Here is an 18364-nt window from a genome sequence, read left to right as displayed (position 1 = left end):
GCCCTCTGTTTCAGCCCCTCTGTTTCAGCCCCTCTGTTTCAGCCCCTCTGTTTCAGCCCCTCTGTTTCTCGCCCTCTGTTTCAGCCCCTCTGTTTCTCGCACTCTGTTTCAGCCCCTCTGATTCAGCCCCTCTGATTCAGCCCCTCTGATTCAGCCCCTCTGTTTCAGCCCCTCTGTTTCAGCCCCTCTGTTTCTCGCCCTCTGTTTCAGCCCCTCTGATTCAGCCACTCTCTTTCTTCCCCTCTGTATCTCCCCCTCTGTTCCAGCCCCTCTGTTTCAGCTCCTCTGTTTCAGCCCCTCTGTTTCTCGCCCTCTGTTTCAGCCCCTCTGTTTCTCGCCCTCTGTTTCAGCCCCTCTGATTCAGCCCCTCTGATTCAGCCACCCTGATTCAGCCCCTCTGTTTCAGCCCCTCTGTTTCAGCCCCTCTGTTTCTCGCCCTCTGTTTCAGCACCTCTGATTCAGCCACTCTCTTTCTCCCCCTCTGTATCTCCCCCTCTGTTCCAGCCCCTCTCTTTCAGCCCCTCTGTTTCAGCCACTCTGTTTCTCGGCCTCTGTTTCAGCCCCTCTGTTTTTCACCCTCTTTTTCAGCCCCTCTGTTTCAGCCCGTCTGTTTCAGCCCCACTCATTCAGCCCCTCTGATTCAGCCCCTCTGTTTCCCGCCCCATGTTTCAGCCCCTCTGTTTCTCGCCCTCTGTTTCAGCCCCTCTGTTTCAGCCCCTCTGATTCAGCCCTTCTGATTCAGCCCCTCTGTTTCTCCCCCTCTGTATCTCCCCCTCTGTTTCAGCCCCTCTGTTTCTCGCCCTCTGTTTCAGCCCCTCTGTTTTTCACCCTCTTTTTCAGCACCTCTGTTTCAGCCCGTCTGTTTCAGCCACTCTGTTTCTCGCCCTCTGTTTCAGCCCCTCTGTTTCTCACCCTCTGTTTCAGGCCCTCTGATTCAGACCCTCTGTTTCTCGCCCTCTGTTTCAGCCCCTCTGTTTCTCGCCCTCTGTGTCAGCCACACTGTTTCAGCCCCTCTGTTTCAGCCCCTCTGTTTCAGCCCCTCTGTTTCAGCCCCTCTGTTTCTCGCCCTCTGTTCCAGCCCCTCTGTTTCTCGCCCTCTGTTTCTGCCCCTCTGTCTCTCGCCCTCTGATTCAGCCGCTCTGTTTCTCGCCCTCTGTTTCAGCCCCTCTGTTTCTCGCACTCTGTTTCAGCCCCTCTGATTCAGCCCCTCTGATTCAGCCCCTCTGATTCAGCCCCTCTGTTTCAGCCCCTCTGTTTCAGCCCCTCTGTTTCTCGCCATCTGTTTCAGCCCCTCTGATTCAACCACTCTCTTTCTCCCCCTCTGTATCTCCCCCTCTGTTCCAGCCCCTCTGTTTCAGCCCCTCTGTTTCAGCCCCTCTGTTTCTCGCCCTCTGTTTCAGCCCCTCTGTTTCTCGCCCTCTGTTTCAGCCCCTCTGATTCAGCCCCTCTGATTCAGCCCCTCTGATTCAGCCCCTCTGTTTCAGCCCCTCTGTTTCAGCCCCTCTGTTTCTCGCCCTCTGTTTCAGCACCTCTGATTCAGCCACTCTCTTTCTCCCCCTCTGTATCTCCCCCTCTGTTCCAGCCCCTCTGTTTCAGCCCCTCTGTTTCAGCCACTCTGTTTCTCGCCCTCTGTTTCAGCCCCTCTGTTTTTCACCCTCTTTTTCAGCCCCTCTGTTTCAGCCCGTCTGTTTCAGCCCCACTCATTCAGCACCTCTGATTCAGCCCCTCTGTTTCCCGCCCCATGTTTCAGCCCCTCTGTTTCTCGCCCTCTGTTTCAGCCCCTCTGTTTCAGCCCCTCTGATTCAGCCCCTCTGATTCAGTCCCTCTGTTTCTCCCCCTCTGTATCTCCCCCTCTGTTTCAGCCCCTCTGTTTCTCGCCCTCTGTTTCAGCCCCTCTGTTTTTCACCCTCTTTTTCAGCCCCTCTGTTTCAGCCACTCTGTTTCTCGCCCTCTGTTTCAGCCCCTCTGTTTCTCACCCTCTGTTTCAGGCCCTCTGATTCAGACCCTCTGTTTCTCGCCCTCTGTTTCAGCCCCTCTGTTTCTCGCCCTCTGTGTCAGCCACACTGTTTCAGCCCCTCTGTTTCAGCCCCTCTGTTTCAGCCCCTCTGTTTCTCGCCCTCTGTTCCAGCCCCTCTGTTTCTCGCCCTCTGTTTCAGCCCCGCTGATTCAGCCCCTCTGTTTCAGCCCCTCTGAATCAGCCCATCTGATTCAGCCCCTCTGTTTCAGCCCCTCTGTTTCAGCCCCTCTGTTTCAGCCCCTCTGTTTCTCGCCCTCTGTTTCAGCCCCTCTGTTTCTTGCCCTCTGTTTCAGCCCCTCTGTTTCTCGCCCTCTGTTTCAGCCCCTCTGATTTAGCCCATCTGATTCAGCCCCTCTGTTTCTCGCCCTCTGTTTCAGCCCCTCTGTTTCAGCCCCTCTGTTTCTCGCCCTCTGTTTCAGCCCCTCTGTTTCTCGCTCTCTGTTTCAGCCCCTCTGTTTCAGTCCCTCTGTTTCTGTCCCTCTGTTTCTGTCCCTCTGTTTCTCGCCCTCTGTTTCAGCCCCTCTGAATCAGCCCCTCTGATTCAGCCCCTCTGTTTCAGCCCCTCTGTTTCAGCCACTCTGTTTCAGCCCCTCTGTTTCTCGCCCTCTGTTTCAGCCCCTCTGTATCTCGCCCTTTGTTTCAGCGCCTCTGTTTCTCGCCCTCTGTTTCAGCCCCTCTGATTCAGCCCCTCTGTTTCAGCCCCTCTGATTCTGCCCCTCTGATTTTGCCCCTCTGATTCAGCCCCTCTGTTTCTCGCCCTCTGTTTCAGCCCCTCTGTTTCAGCACCTCTGTTTCAGCCCGTCTGTTTCAGCCCCTCTGTTTCAGCCCCTCTGATTCAGCCCCTCTGATTCAGCCCCACTCATTCAGCCCCTCTGATTCAGCCCCTCTGTTTCCCGCCCCTCTGTTTCAGCCCCTCTGTTTCTCGCCCTCTGTTTCAGCCCCTCTGTTTCAGCCCCTCTGTTTCAGCCCCTCTGTTTCAGCCCCTCTGTTTCTCGCCCGCTGTTTCAGCCCCTCTGTTTCTCGCCCTCTGTTTCAGCCCCTCTGATTCAGCCCCTCTGATTCAGCCCCTCTGATTCAGCCCCTCTGTTTCAGCCCCACTGTTTCAGCCCCTCTGTTTCTCGCCCTCTGTTTCAGCCCCTCTGATTCAGCCCCTCTGTTTCTCCCCCTCTGTATCTCCCCCTCTGTTCCAGCCCCTCTGTTTCAGCGCCTCTGTTTCAGCCCCTCTGTTTCAGCCCATCTGTTTCAACCCCTCTGTTTCTCCCCCTCTGTATCTCCCCGTCTGTTCCAGCCCCTCTGTTTCTGCCCCTCTTTTTCAGCCCCTCTGTTTCAGCCCCTCTGTTTCTCGCCCTCTGTTTCAGCCCCTCTGTTTTTCACCATCTTTATCAGCCCCTCTGTTTCAGCCCGTCTGTTTCAGCCCCTCTCATTCAGCCCCTCTGATTCAGCCCCTCTATTTCCCACCCCTCTGTTTCAGCCCCTCTGTTTCTCGCCCTCTGTTTCAGCCCCTCTGTTTCAGCCCCTCTGTTTCTCGCCCTCTGTTTCAGCCCCTCTGTTTCTCGCCCTCTGTTTCAGCCCCTCTGATTCAGCCCCTCTGATTCAGCCCCTCTGATTCAGCCCCTCTGTTTCAGCCCCTCTGATTCAGTCCCTCTGTTTCTCCCCCTCTGTATCTCCCCCTCTGTTCCAGCCCCTCTGTTTCAGCCCCTCTGTTTCAGCCCCTCTGTTTCTCGCCCTCTGTTTCTGCCCCTCTGTTTTTCACCCCCTTTTTGAGCCCCTCTGTTTCAGCCCGTCTGTTTCAGCCCCTCTGTTTCTCGCCCTCTGTTTCAGCCCCTCTGTTTCTCGCCCTCTGTTTCAGCCCGTCTGTTTCAGTCCCTCTGTTTCTGTCCCTCTGTTTCTCGCCCTCTGTTTCTCGCCCTCTGTTTCAGCCCCTCTGATTCAGCCACTCTGATTCCGCCCCTCTGTTTCAGCCCCTCTGTTTCAGCCACTCTGTTTCAGCCCCTCTGTTTCTCGCCCTCTGTTTCAGCCCCTCTGTTTCTCGCCCTTTGTTTCAGCGCCTCTGTTTCTTGCCCTCTGTTTCAGCCCCTCTGATTCAGCCCCTCTGTTTCAGCCCCTCTGATTCAGCCCCTCTGTTTCAGCCCCTCTGATTCAGCCCCTCTGATTCAGCCCCTCTGATTCAGCCCCTCTGTTTCAGCCCCACTGTTTCAGCCCCTCTGTTTCAGCCCCTCTGTTTCAGCCCCTCTGATTCAGCCCCTCTGTTTCTCCCCCTCTGTATCTCCCCCTCTGTTCCAGCCCCTCGGTTTCAGCCCCTCTGTTTCAGCCCCTCTGTTTCAGCCCATCTGTTTCAACCCTTCTGTTTCTCCCCCTCTGTATCTCCCCGTCTGTTCCAGCCCCTCTGTTTCAGCCCCTCTGTTTCAGCCCCTCTGTTTCAGCCCCTCTGTTTCTCGCCCTCTGTTTCAGCCCCTCTGTTTTTCACCCTCTTTTTCAGCCCCTCTGTTTCAGCCCGTCTGTTTCAGCCCCTCTCATTCAGCCCCTCTGATTCAGCCCCTCTATTTCCCACCCCTCTGTTTCAGCCCCTCTGTTTCTCGCCCTCTGTTTCAGCCCCTCTGTTTCAGCCCCTCTGTTTCTCGCCCTCTGTTTCAGCCCCTCTGTTTCTCGCCCTCTGTTTCAGCCCCTCTGATTCAGCCACTCTGATTCAGCCCCTCTGATTCAGCCCCTCTGTTTCAGACCCGCTGATTCAGTCCCTCTGTTTCTCCCCCTCTGTATCTCCCCCTCTGTTCCAGCCCCTCTGTTTCAGCCCCTCTGTTTCTCGCCCTCTGTTTCAGCCCCTCTGTTTCAGCCCCTCTGATTCAGCCCCTCTGATTCAGTCCCTCTGTTTCTCCCCCTCTGTATCTCCCCCTCTGTTTCAGCCCCTCTGTTTCAGCCCCTCTGTTTCTCGCCCTCAGTTTCAGCCCCTCTGTTTTTCACCCTCTTTTTCAGCCCCTCTGTTTCAGCCCCTCTGTTTTTCGCCCTCTGTTTCAGCCCCTCTGTTTCTCGCTCTCTGTTTCAGCCCCTCTGTTTCAGTCCCTCTGTTTCTGTCCCTCTGTTTCTGTCCCTCTGTTTCTCGCCCTCTGTTTCAGCCCCTCTGAATCAGCCCCTCTGATTCAGCCCCTCTGTTTCAGCCCCTCTGTTTCAGCCACTCTGTTTCAGCCCCTCTGTTTCTCGCCCTCTGTTTCAGCCCCTCTGTATCTCGCCCTTTGTTTCAGCGCCTCTGTTTCTCGCCCTCTGTTTCAGCCCCTCTGATTCAGCCCCTCTGTTTCAGCCCCTCTGATTCTGCCCCTCTGATTTTGCCCCTCTGATTCAGCCCCTCTGTTTCTCGCCCTCTGTTTCAGCCCCTCTGTTTCAGCACCTCTGTTTCAGCCCGTCTGTTTCAGCCCCTCTGTTTCAGCCCCTCTGATTCAGCCCCTCTGATTCAGCCCCACTCATTCAGCCCCTCTGATTCAGCCCCTCTGTTTCCCGCCCCTCTGTTTCAGCCCCTCTGTTTCTCGCCCTCTGTTTCAGCCCCTCTGTTTCAGCCCCTCTGTTTCAGCCCCTCTGTTTCAGCCCCTCTGTTTCTCGCCCGCTGTTTCAGCCCCTCTGTTTCTCGCCCTCTGTTTCAGCCCCTCTGATTCAGCCCCTCTGATTCAGCCCCTCTGATTCAGCCCCTCTGTTTCAGCCCCACTGTTTCAGCCCCTCTGTTTCTCGCCCTCTTTTTCAGCCCCTCTGATTCAGCCCCTCTGTTTCTCCCCCTCTGTATCTCCCCCTCTGTTCCAGCCCCTCTGTTTCAGCGCCTCTGTTTCAGCCCCTCTGTTTCAGCCCATCTGTTTCAACCCCTCTGTTTCTCCCCCTCTGTATCTCCCCGTCTGTTCCAGCCCCTCTGTTTCTGCCCCTCTTTTTCAGCCCCTCTGTTTCAGCCCCTCTGTTTCTCGCCCTCTGTTTCAGCCCCTCTGTTTTTCACCATCTTTATCAGCCCCTCTGTTTCAGCCCGTCTGTTTCAGCCCCTCTCATTCAGCCCCTCTGATTCAGCCCCTCTATTTCCCACCCCTCTGTTTCAGCCCCTCTGTTTCTCGCCCTCTGTTTCAGCCCCTCTGTTTCAGCCCCTCTGTTTCTCGCCCTCTGTTTCAGCCCCTCTGTTTCTCGCCCTCTGTTTCAGCCCCTCTGATTCAGCCCCTCTGATTCAGCCCCTCTGATTCAGCCCCTCTGTTTCAGCCCCTCTGATTCAGTCCCTCTGTTTCTCCCCCTCTGTATCTCCCCCTCTGTTCCAGCCCCTCTGTTTCAGCCCCTCTGTTTCAGCCCCTCTGTTTCTCGCCCTCTGTTTCTGCCCCTCTGTTTTTCACCCCCTTTTTGAGCCCCTCTGTTTCAGCCCGTCTGTTTCAGCCCCTCTGTTTCTCGCCCTCTGTTTCAGCCCCTCTGTTTCTCGCCCTCTGTTTCAGCCCGTCTGTTTCAGTCCCTCTGTTTCTGTCCCTCTGTTTCTCGCCCTCTGTTTCTCGCCCTCTGTTTCAGCCCCTCTGATTCAGCCACTCTGATTCAGCCCCTCTGTTTCAGCCCCTCTGTTTCAGCCACTCTGTTTCAGCCCCTCTGTTTCTCGCCCTCTGTTTCAGCCCCTCTGTTTCTCGCCCTTTGTTTCAGCGCCTCTGTTTCTTGCCCTCTGTTTCAGCCCCTCTGATTCAGCCCCTCTGTTTCAGCCCCTCTGATTCAGCCCCTCTGTTTCAGCCCCTCTGATTCAGCCCCTCTGATTCAGCCCCTCTGATTCAGCCCCTCTGTTTCAGCCCCACTGTTTCAGCCCCTCTGTTTCAGCCCCTCTGTTTCAGCCCCTCTGATTCAGCCCCTCTGTTTCTCCCCCTCTGTATCTCCCCCTCTGTTCCAGCCCCTCGGTTTCAGCCCCTCTGTTTCAGCCCCTCTGTTTCAGCCCATCTGTTTCAACCCTTCTGTTTCTCCCCCTCTGTATCTCCCCGTCTGTTCCAGCCCCTCTGTTTCAGCCCCTCTGTTTCAGCCCCTCTGTTTCAGCCCCTCTGTTTCTCGCCCTCTGTTTCAGCCCCTCTGTTTTTCACCCTCTTTTTCAGCCCCTCTGTTTCAGCCCGTCTGTTTCAGCCCCTCTCATTCAGCCCCTCTGATTCAGCCCCTCTATTTCCCACCCCTCTGTTTCAGCCCCTCTGTTTCTCGCCCTCTGTTTCAGCCCCTCTGTTTCAGCCCCTCTGTTTCTCGCCCTCTGTTTCGGCCCCTCTGTTTCTCGCCCTCTGTTTCAGCCCCTCTGATTCAGCCACTCTGATTCAGCCCCTCTGATTCAGCCCCTCTGTTTCAGACCCGCTGATTCAGTCCCTCTGTTTCTCCCCCTCTGTATCTCCCCCTCTGTTCCAGCCCCTCTGTTTCAGCCCCTCTGTTTCTCGCCCTCTGTTTCAGCCCCTCTGTTTCAGCCCCTCTGATTCAGCCCCTCTGATTCAGTCCCTCTGTTTCTCCCCCTCTGTATCTCCCCCTCTGTTTCAGCCCCTCTGTTTCAGCCCCTCTGTTTCAGCCCCTCTGTTTCTCGCCCTCAGTTTCAGCCCCTCTGTTTTTCACCCTCTTTTTCAGCCCCTCTGTTTCAGCCCATCTGTTTCAGCCACTCTGTTTCTCGCCCTCTGTTTCAGCCCCTCTGTTTCTCACCCTCTGTTTCAGGCCCTCTGATTCAGACACTCTGTTTCTCGCCCTCTGTTTCAGCCCCTCTGTTTCTCGCCCTCTGTGTCAGCCACACTGTTTCAGCCCCTCTGTTTCAGCCCCTCTGTTTCAGCCCCTCTGTTTCAGCCCCTCTGTTTCTCGCCCTCTGTTCCAGCCCCTCTGTTTCTCGCCCTCTGTTTCAGTCCCTCTGTTTCTGTCCGTCTGTTTCTGTCCCTCTGTTTCTCGCCCTCTGTTTCAGCCCCTCTGTTTCAGCCACTCTGTTTCAGCCCCTCTGTTTCTCGCACTCTGTTTCAGCCCCTCTGTTTCTCGCCCTTTGTTTCAGCGCCTCTGTTTCTCGCCCTCTGTTTCAGCCCCTCTGATTCAGCCCCTCTGTTTCAGCCCCTCTGATTCAGCCCCTCTGATTTTGCCCCTCTGATCCAGCCCCTCAGTTTCTCGCCCTCTGTTTCAGCCCCTCTGTTTCAGCACCTCTGTTTCAGCCCCTCTGTTTCAGCCCCTCTGTTTCAGCCCCACTGATTCAGCCCCTCTGATTCAGCCCCACTCATTCAGCCCCTCTGATTCAGCCCCTCTATTTCAGCCCCTCTGTTTCTCGCCCTCTGTTCCAGCCCCTCTGTTTCTCGCCCTCTGATTCAGTTCCTCTTTTTCAGCCCCTCTGTTTCTCGCCCTCTGTTTCTGCCCCTCTGTCTCTCGCCCTCTGTTTCAGCCGCTCTGTTTCTCGCCCTCTGTTTCAGCCCCGCTGATTCAGCCCCTCTGTTTCAGCCCCTCTGAATCAGCCCATCTGATTCAGCCCCTCTGTTTCAGCCCCTCTGTTTCAGCCCCTCTGTTTCTCGCCCTCTGTTTCAGCCCCTCTGTTTCAGCCCCTCTGTTTCAGCCCCTCTGTTTCTCGCCCTCTGTTTCAGCCCCTCTGATTCAGCCCCTCTGTTTCACCCCCCCTGATTCAGCCCCTCTGATTTCGCCCAATCTGATTCAGCCCCTCTGTTTCTCGCCCTCTGTTTCAGCCCATCTGTTTCAGCCCCTCTGTTTCTCGCCCTCTGTTTCAGCCCCTCTGTTTCAGTCCCTCTGTTTCTGTCCCTCTGTTTCTCGCCCTCTGTTTCTCGCCCTCTGTTTCAGCCCCTCTGAATCAGCCCCTCTGATTCAGCCCCTCTGTTTCAGCCCCTCTGTTTCAGCCACTCTGTTTCAGCCCCTCTGTTTCTCGCCCTCTGTTTCAGCCCCTCTGTTTCTCGCCCTTTGTTTCAGCGCCTCTGTTTCTCGCCCTCTGTTTTAGCCCCTCTGATTCAGCCCCTCTGTTTCAGCCCCTCTGATTCAGCCCCTCTGATTTTTCCCCTCTGATTCAGCCCCTCTGTTTCTCGCCCTCTGTTTGAGCCCCTCTGTTTCAGCACCTCTGTTTCAGCCCCTCTGTTTCAGCCCCTCTGTTTCTCGCCCTCTGTTTCAGCCCCTCTGTTTCTCGCCCTTTGTTTCAGCGCCTCTGTTTCTCGCCCTCTGTTTCAGCCCCTCTGATTCAGCCCCTCTGTTTCAGCCCCTCTGATTCAGCCCCTCTGATTTTGCCCCTCTGATCCAGCCCCTCAGTTTCTCGCCCTCTGTTTCAGCCCCTCTGTTTCAGCACCTCTGTTTCAGCCCCTCTGTTTCAGCCCAATGTTTCAGCCCAACTGATTCAGCCCCTCTGATTCAGACCCACTCATTCAGCCCCTCTGATTCAGCCCCTCTATTTCAGCCCCTCTGTTTCTCGCCCTCTGTTCCAGCCCCTCTGTTTCTCGCCCTCTGTTTCAGTTCCTCTTTTTCAGCCCCTCTGTTTCTCGCCCTCTGTTTCTGCCCCTCTGTCTCTCGCCCTCTGTTTCAGCCGCTCTGTTTCTCGCCCTCTGTTTCAGCCCCTCTGATTCAGCCCCTCTGTTTCAGCCCCTCTGAATCAGCCCATCTGATTTAGCCCCTCTGTTTCAGCCCCTCTGTTTCAGCCCCTCTGTTTCTCGCCCTCTGTTTCAGCCCCTCTGTTTCAGCCCCTCTGTTTCAGCCCCTCTGTTTCTCGCCCTCTGTTTCAGCCCCTCTGATTCAGCCCCTCTGTTTCAGCCCCCCTGATTCAGCCCCTCTGATTTCGCCCATCTGATTCAGCCCCTCTGTTTCTCGCCCACTGTTTCAGCCCATCTGTTTCAGCCCCTCTGTTTCTCGCCCTCTGTTTCAGCCCCTCTGTTTCAGTCCCTCTGTTTCTGTCCCTCTGTTTCTCGCCCTCTGTTTCTCGCCCTCTGTTTCAGCCCCTCTGAATCAGCCCCTCGGATTCAGCCCCTCTGTTTCAGCCCCTCTGTTTCAGCCACTCTATTTCAGCCCCTCTGTTTCTCGCCCTCTGTTTCAGTCCCTCTGTTTCTCGCCCTTTGTTTCAGCGCCTCTGTTTCTCGCCCTCTGTTTTAGCCCCTCTGATTCAGCCCCTCTGTTTCAGCCCCTCTGATTCAGCCCCTCTGATTTTGCTCCTCTGATTCAGCCCCTCTGTTTCTCGCCCTCTGTTTCAGCCCCTCTGTTTCAGCACCTCTGTTTCAGCCCCTCTGTTTCAGCCCCTCTGATTCAGCCCCTCTGATTCAGCCCCACTCATTCAGCCCCTCTGATTCAGCCCCTCTGTTGCCCGCCCCTCTGTTTCAGCCCCTCTGTTTCTCGCCCTCTGTTTCAGCCCCTCTGTTTCAGCCCCTCTGTTTCAGCCTCTCTGTTTCAGCCCCTCTGTTTCTCGCCCGCTGTTTCAGCCCCTCTGTTTCTCGCCCTCTGTTTCAGCCCCTCTGATTCAGCCCCTCTGTTTCAGCCCCTCTGATTCAGCCCCTCTGTTTCAGCCCCACTGTTTCAGCCCCACTGTTTCTCGCCCTCGGTTTCAGCCCCTCTGATTCAGCCCCTCTGTTTCTCCCCCTCTGTATCTCCCCCTCTGTTCCAGCCCCTCTGTTTCAGCCCCTCTGTTTCAGCCCCCCTGATTCAGCCCCTCTGATTTAGCCCATCTGATTCAGCCCCTCTGTTTCTCGCCCTCTGTTTCAGCCCATCTGTTTCAGCCCCTCTGTTTCTCGCCCTCTGTTTCAGCCCCTCTGTTTATCGCCCTCTGTTTCAGCCCCTCTGTTTCAGTACCACTGTTTCTGTCCCTCTGTTTCTCGCCCTCTGTTTCTCGCCCTCTGTTTCAGCCCCTCTGAATCAGCCCCTCTGATTCAGCCCCTCTGTTTCAGCCCCTCTGTTTCAGCCACTCTGTTTCAGCCCCTCTGTTTCTCGCCCTCTGTTTCAGCCCCTCTGTTTCTCGCCCTTTGTTTCAACGCCTCTGTTTCTCGCCCTCTGTTTTAGCCCCTCTGATTCAGCCCCTCTGTTTCAGCCCCTCTGATTCAGCCCCTCTGATTTTGCCCCTCTGATTCAGCCCCTCTGTTTCTCGCCCTCTGTTTCAGCCCCTCTGTTTCAGCACCTCTGTTTCAGCCCCTCTGTTTCAGCCCCTCTGATTCAGCCCCTCTGATTCAGCCCCACTCATTCAGCCCCTCTGATTCAGCCCCTCTGTTTCCCGCCCCTCTGTTTCAGCCCCTCTGTTTCTCGCCCTCTGTTTCAGCCCCTCTGTTTCAGCCCCTCTGTTTCAGCCTCACTGTTTCAGCCCCTCTGTTTCTCGCCCGCTGTTTCAGCCCCTCTGTTTCTCGCCCTCTGTTTCAGCCCCTCTGATTCAGCCCCTCTGTTTCAGCCCCTCTGATTCAGCCCCTCTGTTTCAGCCCCACTGTTTAAGCCCCACTGTTTCTCGCCCTCTGTTTCAGCCCCTCTGATTCAGCCCCTCTGTTTCTCCCCCTCTGTATCTCCCCCTCTGTTCCAGCCCCTCTGTTTCAGCCCCTCTGTTTCAGCCCATCTGTTTCAACCCCTCTGTTTCTCCCCCTCTGTATCTCCCCGTCTGTTCCAGCCCCTCTGTTTCAGCCCCTCTGTTTCAGCCCCTCTGTTTCAGCCCCTCTGTTTCTCGCCCTCTGTTTCAGCCCCTCTGATTCAGCCCCTCTGTTTCAGCCCCTCTGATTCAGCCCCTCTGTTTCAGCCCCACTGTTTCAGCCCCACTGTTTCTCGCCCCCTGTTTCAGCCCCTCTGATTCAGCCCCTCTGTTTCTCCCCCTCTGTATCACCCCCTCTGTTCCAGCCCCTCTGTTTCAGCCCCTCTGTTTCAGCCCCCCTGATTCAGCCCCTCTGATTTAGCCCATCTGATTCAGCCCCTCTGTTTCTCGCCCTCTGTTTCAGTCCATCTGTTTCAGCCCCTCTGTTTCTCGCCCTCTGTTTCAGCCCCTCTGTTTCTCGCCCTCTGTTTCAGCCCCTCTGTTTCAGTCCCTCTGTTTCTGTCCCTCTGTTTCTCGCCCTCTGTTTCTCGCCCTCTGTTTCAGCCCCTCTGAATCAGCCCCTCTGATTCAGCCCCTCTGTTTCAGCCCCTCTGTTTCAGCCACTCTGTTTCAGCCCCTCTGTTTCTCGCCCTCTGTTTCAGCCCCTCTGTTTCTCGCCCTTTGTTTCAGTGCCTCTGTTTCTCGCCCTCTGTTTTAGCCCCTCTGATTCAGCCCCTCTGTTTCAGCCCCTCTGATTCAGCCCCTCTGATTTTGCCCCTCTGATTCAGCCCCTCTGTTTCTCGCCCTCTGTTTCAGCCCCTCTGTTTCAGCACCTCTGTTTCAGCCCCTCTGTTTCAGCCCCTCTGATTCAGCCCCTCTGATTCAGCCCCACTCATTCAGCCCCTCTGATTCAGCCCCTCTGTTTCCCGCCCCTCTGTTTCAGCCCCTCTGTTTCTCGCCCTCTGTTTCAGCCCCTCTGTTTCAGCCCCTCTGTTTCAGCCTCTCTGTTTCAGCCCCTCTGTTTCTCGCCCGCTGTTTCAGCCCCTCTGTTTCTCGCCCTCTGTTTCAGCCCCTCTGATTCAGCCCCTCTGTTTCAGCCCCTCTGATTCAGCCCCTCTGTTTCAGCCCCACTGTTTCAGCCCCACTGTTTCTCGCCCTCTGTTTCAGCCCCTCTGATTCAGCCCCTCTGTTTCTCCCCCTCTGTATCTCCCCGTCTGTTCCAGCCCCTCTGTTTCAGCCCCTCTGTTTCAGCCCCTCTGTTTCAGCCCCTCTGTTTCTCGCCCTCTGTTTCAGCCCCTCTGTTTCTCGCCCTCTGTTTCAGCCCCTCTGTTTCAGTCCCTCTGTTTCTGTCCCTCTGTTTCTCGCCCTCTGTTTCTCGCCCTCTGTTTCAGCCCCTCTGAATCAGCCCCTCTGTTTCAGCCCCTCTGATTCAGCCCCTCTGATTTTTCCCCTCTGATTCAGCCCCTCTGTTTCTCGCCCTCTGTTTCAGCCCCTCTGTTTCAGCACCTGTGTTTCAGCCCCTCTGTTTCAGCCCCTCTGTTTCAGCCCCTCTGATTCAGCCCCTCTGACTCAGCCCCACTCATTCAGCCCCTCTGATTCAGCCCCTCTGTTTCCCGCCCCTCTGATTCAGCCCCTCTGATTTTGCCCCTCTGATTCAGCCCCTCTGTTTCTCGCCCTCTGTTTCAGCCCCTCTGTTTCAGCACCTCTGTTTCAGCCCCTCTGTTTCAGCCCCTCTGATTCAGCCCCTCTGTTTCCCGCCCCTCTGATTCAGCCCCTCTGATTTTGCCCCTCTGATTCAGCCCCTCTGTTTCTCGCCCTCTGTTTCAGCCCCTCTGTTTCAGCACCTCTGTTTCAGCCCCTCTGATTCAGCCCCTCTGTTTCCCGCCCCTCTGTTTCAGCCCCTCTGTTTCTCGCCCTCTGTTTCAGCCCCTCTGTTTCAGCCCCTCTGTTTCAGCCCCTCTGTTTCAGCCCCTCTGTTTCTCGCCCTCTGTTTCAGCCCCTCTGTTTCTCGCCCTCTGTTTCAGCCCCTCTGATTCAGCCCCTCTGTTTCAGCCCCTCTGATTCAGCCCCTCTGATTTAGCCCCTCTGATTCAGCCCCTCTGATTCTCGCCCTCTGTTTCAGCCCATCTGTTTCAGCCCCTCTGTTTCAGCCCCTCTGTTTCGCACCCTCTGTTTCAGCCCCTCTGATTCAGCCCCTCTGATTCAGCCCCACTCATTCAGCCCCTCTGTTTCAGCCCCCCTGTTTCTCGCCCTCTGTTTCAGCCCCTCTGTTTCTCGCCCTCTGTTTCAGCCCCTCTGTTTCAGTCCCCCTGTTTCAGTCCCTCTGTTTCTCGCCCTCCATTTCTCGCCCTCTGTTTCAGCCCCTCTGTTTCTCGCCCTCTGTTTCAGCCCCTCTGTTTCTCGCCCTCTGTTTCAGCCCCTCTGTTTCAGCCCCTCTGTTTCAGCCCCTCTGTTTCTCGCCCTCTGTTTCAGCCACTCTGTTTCTCGCCCTCTGTTTCAGCCCCTCTGATTCAGCCCCTCTGTTTCAGCCCCTCTGATTCAGCCCCTCTGATTCAGCCCCTCTGATTCAGACCCTCTGTTCCAGCCCCTCTGTTTCAGCCCCTCTTTTTCAGCCGCTCTGTTTCAGCCCATCTGTTTCCACCCCTCTGTTTCTCCCCCTCTGTATCTCCCCGTCTGTTCCAGCCCCTCGGTTTCAGCCCCTCTGTTTTTCACCCTCTTTTTCAGCCCCTCTGTTTCAGCCCGTCTGTTTCAGTCCCTCTCATTCAGCCCCTCTGATTCAGCCCCTCTATTTCCCACCCCTCTGTTTCAGCCCCTCTGTTTCTCGCCCTCTGTTTCAGCCCCTCTGTTTCAGCCCCTCTGTTTCTCGCCCTCTGTTTCAGCCCCTCTGTTTCTCGCCCTCTGTTTCAGCCCCTCTGATTCAGCCCCTCTGATTCAGCCCCTCTGATTCAGCCCCTCTGTTTCAGCCCCTCTGATTCAGTCCCTCTGTTTCTCCCCCTCTGTATCTCCCCCTCTGTTCCAGCCCCTCTGTTTCAGCCCCTCTGTTTCAGCCCCTCTGTTTCTCGCCCTCTGTTTCTGCCCCTCTCTTTTTCACCCCCTTTTTGAGCCCCTCTGTTTCAGCCCGTCTGTTTCAGCCCCTCTGTTTCTCGCCCTCTGTTTCAGCCCCTCTGTTTCTCGCCCTCTGTTTCAGCCCCTCTGTTTCAGTCCCTCTGTTTCTGTCCCTCTGTTTCTCGCCCTCTGTTTCTCGCACTCTGTTTCAGCCCCTCTGAATCAGCCCCTCTGATTCAGCCCCTCTGTTTCAGCTCCTCTGTTTCAGCCACTCTGTTTCAGCCCCTCTGTTTCTCGCCCTCTGTTTCAGCCCCTCTGTTTCTCGCCCTTTGTTTCAGCGCCTCTGTTTCTCGCCCTCTGTTTCAGCCCCTCTGATTCAGCCCCTCTGTTTCAGCCTCTCTGATTCAGCCCCTCTGATTTTGCCCCTCTGATTCAGCCCCTCTGTTTCTCGCCCTCTGTTTCAGCCCCTCTGTTTCAGCACCTCTGTTTCAGCCCCTCTGTTTCAGCCCCTCTGTTTCAGCCCCTCTGATTCAGCCCCTCTGATTCAGCCCCACTCATTCAGCCCCTCTGATTCAGCCCCTCTGTTTCCCGCCCCTCTGTTTCAGCCCCTCTGTTTCTCGCCCTCTGTTTCAGCCCCTCTGTTTCCGCCCCTCTGTTTCAGCCCCTCTGTTTCAGACCCTCTGTTTCTCGCCCTCTGTTTCAGCCCCCCTGTTTCTCACCGTCTGTTTCAGCCCCTCTGATTCAGCCCCTCTGTTTCAGCCCCTCTGATTCAGCCCCTCTGATTTAGCCCCTCTGATTCAGCCCCTCTGATTCTCGCCCTCTGTTTCAGCCCATCTGTTTCAGCCCCTCTGTTTCAGCCCCTCTGTTTCGCACCCTCTGTTTCAGCCCCTCTGATTCAGACCCTCTGATTCAGCCCCACTCATTCAGCCCCTCTGTTTCAGCCCCTCTGTTTCTCGCCCTCTGTTTCAGCCCCTCTGTTTCTCGCCCTCTGTTTCAGCCCCTCTGTTTCAGTCCCTCTGTTTCAGTCCCTCTGTTTCTCGCCCTCCATTTCTCGCCCTCTGTTTCAGCCCCTCTGTTTCTCGCCCTCTGTTTCAGCCCCTCTGTTTCTCGCCTTCTGTTTGAGCCCCTCTGTTTCAGCCCCTCTGTTTCTCGCCCTCTGTTTCAGCCCCTCTGTTTCAGTCCCTCTGTCTCTCGCCCTCTGTTTCAGCCCCTCTGTTTCTTGCCCTGTGTTTCAGCCCCTCTGTTTCAGCCCCTCTGTTTCAGCCCCTCTGTTTCTCGCCCTCTGTTTCAGCCACTCTGTTTCTCGCCCTCTGTTTCAGCCCCTCTGATTCAGCCCCTCTGTTTCAGCCCCTCTGATTCAGCCCCTCTGATTCAGCCCCTCTGATTCAGCCCCTCTGTTCCAGCTCCTCTGTTTCAGCCCCTCTGTTTCAGCCCCTCTGTTTCAGCCCATCTGTTTCAACCCCTCTGTTTCTCCCCCTTTGTATCTCCCCGTCTGTTCCAGCCCCTCTGTTTCAGCCCCTCTGTTTCAGCCCCTCTGTTTCAGCCCCTCTGTTTCTCGACCTCTGTTTCAGCCCCTCTGTTTTTCACCCTCTTTTTCAGCCCCTCTGTTTCAGCCCGTCTGTTTCAGCCCATCTATTTCAGCCCCTCTGATTCAGCCCCTCTATTTCCCACCCCTCAGTTTCAGCCCCTCTGTTTCTCGCCCTCTGTTTCAGCCCCTCTGTTTCAGCCCCTCTGTTTCTCGCCCTCTGTTTCAGCCCCTCTGTTTCTCGCCCTCTGTTTCAGCCCCTCTGATTCAGCCCCTCTGATTCAGCCCCTCTGATTCAGCCCCTCTGTTTCAGCCCCTCTGATTCAGTCCCTCTGTTTCTCCCCCTCTGTATCTCCCCCTCTGTTCCAGCCCCTCTGTTTCAGCCCCTCTGTTTCAGCGCCTCTGTTTCTCGCCCTCTGTTTCTGCCCCTCTCTTTTTCACCCCCTTTTTGAGCACCTCTGTTTCAGCCCGTCTGTTTCAGCCCCTCTGTTTCTCGCCCTCTGTTTCAGCCCCTCTGTTTCTCGCCCTCTGTTTCAGCCCCTCTGTTTCAGTCCCTCTGTTTCTGTCCCTCTGTTTCTCGCCCACTGTTTCTCGCCCTCTGTTTCAGCCCCTCTGAATCAGCCCCTCTGATTCAGCCCCTCTGTTTCAGCCCCTCTGTTTCAGCCACTCTGTTTCAGCCCCTCTGTTTCTCGCCCTCTGTTTCAGCCCCTCTGTTTCTCGCCCTTTGTTTCAGCGCCTCTGTTTCTCGCCCTCTGTTTCAGCCCCTCTGATTCAGCCCCTCTGTTTCAGCCTCTCTGATTCAGCCCCTCTGATTTTGCCCCTCTGATTCAGCCCCTCTGTTTCTCGCCCTCTGTTTCAGCCCCTCTGTTTCAGCACCTCTGTTTCAGCCCCTCTGTTTCAGCCCCTCTGTTTCAGCCCCTCTGATTCAGCCCCTCTGATTCAGCCCCACTCGTTCAGCCCCTCTGATTCAGCCCCTCTGTTTCCCGCCCCTCTGTTTCAGCCCCTCTGTTTCTCGCCCTCTGTTTCAGCCCCTCTGTTTCAGCCCCTCTGTTTCAGCCCCTCTGTTTCAGCCCCTCTGTTTCTCGCCCTCTGTTTCAGCCCCTCTGTTTCTCGCCCTCTGTTTCAGCCCCTCTGATTCAGCCCCTCTGTTTCAGCCCCTCTGATTCAGCCCCGCTGATTTAGCCCCTCTGATTCAGCCCCTCTGATTCTCGCCCTCTGTTTCAGCCCCTCTGTTTCAGCCCCTCTGTTTCAGCCCCTCTGTTTCGCACCCTCTGTTTCAGCCCCTCTGATTCAGCCCCTCTGATTCAGCCCCACTCATTCAGCCCCTCTGTTTCAGCCCCTCTGTTTCTCGCCCTCTGTTTCAGCCCCTCTGTTTCTCGCCATCTGTTTCAGCCCCTCTGTTTCAGTCCCTCTGTTTCAGTCCCTCTGTTTCTCGCCCTCCATTTCTCGCCCTCTGTTTCAGCCCCTCTGTTTCTCGCCCTCTGTTTCAGCCCCTCTGTTTCTCGCCTTCTGTTTCAGCCCCTCTGTTTCAGCCCCTCTGTTTCAGCCCCTCTGTTTCTCGCCCTCTGTTTCAGCCACTCTGTTTCTCGCCCTCTGTTTCAGCCCCTCTGATTCAGCCCCTCTGTTTCAGCCCCTCTTATTCAGCCCCTCTGATTCAGCCCTTCTGTTTCTCGGCCTCTGTTTCAGCCCCTCTGTTTCAGCCCCTCTGTTTCAGCCCCTCTGTTTCGCACCCTCTGATTCAGCCCCTCTGATTCAGCCCCTCTGATTCAGCCCCTCTTTTTCCCGCCCCTCTGTTTCATGCCCTCTGTTTCTCGCACTCTGTTTCAACCCCTCTGTTTCTCGCCCTCTGTTTCAGCCCCTCTGTTTCTCGCCCTCTGTTTCAGCCCCACTGTTTCAGCCCCTCTGTTTCAGCCCCTCTGTTTCTAGCCCTCTGTTTCAGCCCCTCTGTTTCTCGCCCTCTGTTTCAGCCCCTCTGTTTCTGCCCCTCTGTTTCTCGCCCTCTGTTTCTGCCCCTCTGTTTCTCGCCCTCTGTTTCAGCCCCTCTGTTTCTCGCCCTTTGTTTCAGCCCCTCTGTTTCTGCCCCTCTGTTTCTCGCCCTCTGTTTCTGCCCCTCTGATTCAGCCCCTCTGTTTCAGCCCCTCTGATTCAGCCCCTCTGATTTTGCCCCTCTGATTCAGCCCCTCTGTTTCTCGCCCTCTGTTTCTCGCCCTCTGTTTCAGCCCCTCTGTTTCTTGCCCTGTGTTTCAGCCCCTCTGTTTCAGCCCCTCTGTTTCAGCCCCTCTGTTTCTCGCCCTCTGTTTCAGCCACTCTGTTTCTCGCCCTCTGTTTCAGCCCCTCT

The sequence above is a fragment of the Chiloscyllium punctatum genome, chromosome 4, assembly GCF_047496795.1.
Source record: "Chiloscyllium punctatum isolate Juve2018m chromosome 4, sChiPun1.3, whole genome shotgun sequence".
Classification (NCBI taxonomy): domain Eukaryota; kingdom Metazoa; phylum Chordata; class Chondrichthyes; order Orectolobiformes; family Hemiscylliidae; genus Chiloscyllium; species Chiloscyllium punctatum.
Note: the sequence above shows the minus strand (reverse complement) of the source record.